We start from the raw sequence: 6,000 nt of genomic DNA on the forward strand, positions 1-6,000 counted from the left end.
TGTCTACCCGGCTCATGTTGTCGGTCTCGAACTGTCTGTCTAACTGTCTGATCGTTTGTCTGTCTATATCTATCTGTCTGTTTGTATGCCTGTCTCATCTATCTCCCTTTATTTCTCTCTCATAGAAACCTAGCGATAATTTGTACTTTTAAAAATGATTACTAATACATGCTTAAATCATTTTTTATCATCCACTATCAGTAACATTTGCATCATGCCGTAAAGTTCCACAGAACAGTTTAAATAACAGAGTACAGTTATGCATAGAAATATGTGCAATCTAAGGCGTGTTACAAATGTTAGCCAATCAACTGATGCCGTACAGTCTATTATCGGCATTGAGCATGCCAACAACCATGCGAAATATTGATTCTAATCATAATGTGTTGCTACATATTGAGTAGCTGTTAATTCATTCATCCACCCTCCCTCTACCTAGGTAAAACTTGAATCCCGTGATCGGCCCGGAGGGGGGCGGGGTTCAGACCTGTCACGTAACAAAATTGATATTGAATTAATACTGCGGAAACTGTTTTCTGTCAGCGCTTCAGGCAGTGCACTTTATGTTTGTTAATAACGACACTAAATGTAGCAATGTTACAAAGACATGTTAAAATCGGTTTCTAGGTCAACATTGCATTCAAGACACGATTGCATCAATTAAACTTCTACTGACACACCAATGGGTTCAATATCGTACTTCGAATGTAAGGTCAAAAGGCTTCGACAGTTTCGGCATTTTGTAATACCGGTACGGCTCTAATCCATACTTCGAACATCCCACACAGATGCAGAAATGTGAAGAGCTCGGGGCAGTTCGTATTCGTTTCAAAATTTTGACTTCGAATGACATCAATGCAACTGTACCCTCCAAGGCATACAGCTATGGCAAACAGAGGTTCTAAAAAACAGCTGTCGCGCTGTGCATGATACTGAGAAGGTCCTTTCGACTTCCAATAATTTTATGCCTTCAGTAAAATACGAATCCCAGGCAAGACGCAGTAATTCAAAAGAACAATCCAGTACAAAGTGAACATGCTGCTTTTCATCGATGTAACGTTGGAAGGTACTGATTCTCCGATTCTAGGACAGTTATCGCCCACACAAATACCCTCTGGACAATTACCATCAGACATATACCCCCCGGCTAATTACCACCGACCATTTACCATCGAGACATTTACCCCAAAGACATTTACCACCCGGATATTTACCCCCTAATACTATTTACAACGACAATATTGCTTTGTCGAAAATGACGAAAAAAGAAGGTTTCCGAACAATCGCGAAGACTGCGTTTGCATCTTTTCTCCTGTCAGGAGCCACATGATCTACCTTTTGCAATGCCTGGCAAGTGTTACCATACATTCCAAACTTTACCCTTTCTAAATTTTACCCTATGCCTATCAAGGAAGCGAACCCTGACGCCCGCTACCAAAGACCCTCTCTCTAACCACTACGCCACGAGGAGTTGTCTGCGGATGAGTTGAAATGTTAATCTTGAACTTGACACTGTATGCCTAAACATGCGTTATGCAACCATGAGAAACAAGCAAAACCAGCAAAGCAAGACAAGAAACGTAAAGTGTAAAAACGATCAAATTAGGTAAAAATGTACATGGTTAAAAATAATGAAAATTTCGATTCTGCAGAGTTAAAACAGCCAAAATAAAAAAAAACTGATTAAAATTCTACGGAGTAAGCATCAGTAAACGTTAACAATAAATCACGCATCATCGGTTACTGAAAAATGGTGACCCTTCCAATACATTAGGAATAGTGCTTTAAAAAAGTTGAGTCGTTAAATCGCGCTTATGAATAACATTAAAATAATAACTTTATGGTGTTAACGGACTAAAATGATGTCTCTATACGAATCATTTTATTGCCTTAACCTAAACCTAACCTTGTCCCTAACACTAGGCAACTAATAATATTTGTCCCTTTTTCCATTTTTGTTCTTTTCTAGTCAAAACCGGGTTGCATCGAAAGTTACACACATCTTCAGTTTCATGCTTTAAAGGTAGAAAGTGTTAGATGTTTCATAAAATATTTACTAATTCATTCATCACCAACATATAAAATACACTCCATAAGGTTTTTTCAATCATAGGCAGTGTCTATGCTGTGTCAAAACAAAGTTGAAACTGTTTGAAAATAAAGATAGTGAAGAGGTAATTGTCCGGGTGGTAAATGTCTTGTGTGGTAAGTGTCCGAGTGGTAAGTGTCCGGTGGTAAATAGCTGGGGGGTAAATGGTATGTGGCAAATGTCCGGGGACTAAATGTCCGAGTGGTAACTGTCCTGTTACCGATTCTCCAGGCGTCATGTAAACTGTTACTCCGGAGATGAACAAAATGCATGTGAATTGAGTGTTTTGAGAGAGAGAGAGAGAGAGAGAGAGAGAGAGAGAGAGAGAGAGAGAGAGGTGAGTCATTAGCTTACCAGAAGAAGACAGTAATCATTGTAGATTTGACTTTCTTTTTGTGCTTTAAAACATCCCAGCGGCCAAAAAAACAAAACAATATACACACAAAACACATGAAAGGACATACAAGACATGATAGGTGATGTGTAAAGCCACTTTCCCTATATTACAAAGGGGTCCAAACTTCACAAGATCTTCAATAGAAACACGATTAAAGTGAGTTACAGCTGTATGAAGAATATGGCTAGTATAATAAAATCGCATGATAAGAGAGTAGTCACCGGTAGCCAGCGTAAAGATCGACCAGCTGTTTGTAATTACCGGGACAAGTCTACATGCCCATTGGAAGGTGACTGTCAAGTCAAATGTGTCGTTTACAAGGCCAAGGTATCAACGGAAGACAACACGGAGAAGGTTTACATCGGACTCACTGATAAGATTTGCTTCGCTAATCACATGCAATCGTTCCGTCATGAGAATATGAGAACAGCACGGAATTGTCAAAGTGTATTTGGCCTGTTCAAGACAAGGAGCAGGTCTTTGACGTATCGTAGTCAATTATTGACAATACATTGAGTTAATCTAACGAAACCAAGCGATATAATCCGTGGCATTTTCAGGTCAACCGAATATTAATGTTGAAATCGAAGGAGCAATTCTGAAATATCGTCATATTTCTTTCCTTGATTGCCGTTTTAGAGTTGGTCTATCCAACATTGGATTTTACATGTAACGCCGTGCATTACGCGGCCAGTTCATATTTGATGATTATATTGGAGAACTAAACACATATTGACTCGAAATCCAGCACCTATTCATTGTTCGCATGAAATAAGTGAGATGATGCAAAGACCAGCGTTTTATAATATGCTTTGAATAAATCGAATATCGAAATTTGGTGTAGAACAGCAAATTTCATTTTTCAATTTTCATTTTAATGTTGACCTTGACCTGGCGTCACAAGTCGGACTGCTATGCCAAACATAATAAGCTTTACATTAAATGAACGTTTCCGTCAGGCATTTGCTTTGTTTCCGAAACAGAGACGGTACATGGTCACCAACCCCCTTCCCATCCCAATAGAGCTGTTATGGAGTTGCGTGTGCCAAAGTAGACAAAGTTTCAGGGTAACTACTTTTCGGCTAGATGCATTCCTTATTCAGAATAAATAAGTAATTGATAGGGCTTGATAAACACGTAGTTGATTTGCAGTTCACTACAGCCCGATGTCTTTTATTACTTTTTTCACTTTTCCCGGGCTCAAGAAGAGCCATTATGTAACTATCATCGACTGACAGCTGTTCTAGATCCATAGCTGTCCTTGTGCCAGACTTTCAGATCAGCCTTAGGCTGCGTTCATCGGGTGGGGGAGGGGGGGCTGAAGGAATTCAGGGGGGGATTCGAAAATTTCCGGGGTAGTAGAGGGGGGACTTGAAAATTTTGCTCTACCTGTAAGGGGGACTTGAAAATTTTTGGTTCCCTTTTTTGTTTTACATTTTCCAATTCCAAGTGTTTGTAGGTAATTCAATGGAAAATGAATACCATTTTTATGTCATCAAAATGTTGTAATGTTAGTAATAAAAATTAACAAAATCTAGAACCATTTTGTCACATTTCATGACTTTTATTTCGAAAAATCTAAACGTGTGATTTGTCGTAAAAAACAAACTTGAGCCTAGTAACAGGGCAGAAGCTGCAACTGTTAACGATTTCTGCAATATTTCTATGCAATATAACAACTACAGTTTCTTGCTATCTCCCTACAGCATGCTCAAACACACAATATATAGTTTGTCGACAAAGCCTGTATTCATAAATATAAATATGTATTTGGTGATACTTTAATTGAGTCCAGACTGACAGTCAGTTGTCATTGATACAAATGCATGGTACACATACATAGGCAGTGATAGCAAGCTGAATACTAGACAATTCAACATGCTGTAGGGAGAAGAACAAGAACGCAGTAAAACTGAACAAAAATATTGCCAACATTATCAAAGTTAATACAGCTACTGCCTATGGGTATTGTCACTATCATTAATGCTCTGCTACTGCAGTGTCACTGTCACTGCATACCTGAACAGTGACAGAGATAGCTCTGACCCAGATGTACATGGTAGTTGAAGAATTTTACGAGTTTGGGTCAAATGACGCTCATGACAGTGAAACACACTTGTACAAAAGATCAGGCCAGAGACCAACACATGGAAGAACACACAGAAATTTTTGAATTCTGGCATATGAGAATAATCAAATATTAAAGAAAAAGATGGGGTCACCATGCTTGATTTTCTAAATTTTCTCAATCTTGTTATAAAATGATAAAGAAGTAAAACTTTGAACAGTAAAGACTGAAAGAAAAAATATGTGACCAAATTATTTATATTTTAACCAAATTTGCAATTATTACACACAAAATTTCAGAGATTAAAACATTTATTTGATGGAATATTTTAACCTTCCAGTACTGTCAATTTTGATTAGCATCTAATTCATATGGGTCTTGTGGTTTTGAAACACATTTTTGGCAGGTCACTGTGCAATATTGCAATTAGCCAGAATTCACAATTTGCCTACTCTCTCATGATTGTCATTTTGTGTGCTCTTCAGCAGGAGCAGTTGACCTGGCCAGAGTTGGATTAACTCAAGTTGGCTTTTAGACCAATAAATCGAAAAAATCACTGATGCATTTAAAGAACTTGCCTTTGGAATATGACTATACAAAGTGCTAATACAAGTAGTGTTGAACACCTTTGAGAAGAACGGCGCGATACATGTTTATTTTTTCTGCGCTCACATCCTTCACAAATATGCGGGCCTGTGATAGTTTGGGGGACTTGAAAAAATTTGACCATATAGAGGGGGGCATTTGAATTTTTTAAGGGTACTTAGAGGGGATCTGAAAAAAATAAGATTTCGATCGAGATTCCTCCAGCGCCCCCCCCCCCATCGTTATATGTGAACGCAGCCTTAGTCCGAGTAAATAGCATCTCCGCATAGACACTATCGTTTTATCAGAAAGTATCACAACGGCAGGAAGAAGCGCGCTTTCTAGGCGTCAGCTATTGAAGAAACCGTTGATAGTGTAGGCACGGATGGATGTTCTGTCTAAAATGTATCAGTCTGAGTGAGACGGGACCATCACTAAAAATGTAAACATAGTCGGGTCCAAACCAATATCGAAAATCGCATATCCGAAATAAGGGGCAGTGTATCAAATTGCAATATTCGATTTTGTTGCGCGTATAAGACAGAACACGTCGCGCAAGAGCAACTACTTCATGCGCAATATTGCTATTCAACACTCGTAAATATCAATTTAAAGCCGATTCCACACAAATGTTTTTCTCTTTCCAATCTAGAAAAATGCCTGGCCGCAAAATGTATCGCGCACCTCGCGCAATTTAAATTTTCGAATTCGTTCACAAATTCGCAGTGATTTATGTAAAAAATACTTAAAAACGTCATTTCCTTAGGTCTGAAATCCGTAACAAAATGCAATTTAGACATAATTTATTCCTGTGATTTCCACATCGAAATATGGTTGGCCTAAAAATGCCACGGATTCGAT

The sequence above is a fragment of the Ptychodera flava genome (assembly GCF_041260155.1).
Source record: "Ptychodera flava strain L36383 chromosome 3 unlocalized genomic scaffold, AS_Pfla_20210202 Scaffold_27__1_contigs__length_13241970_pilon, whole genome shotgun sequence".
Classification (NCBI taxonomy): domain Eukaryota; kingdom Metazoa; phylum Hemichordata; class Enteropneusta; family Ptychoderidae; genus Ptychodera; species Ptychodera flava.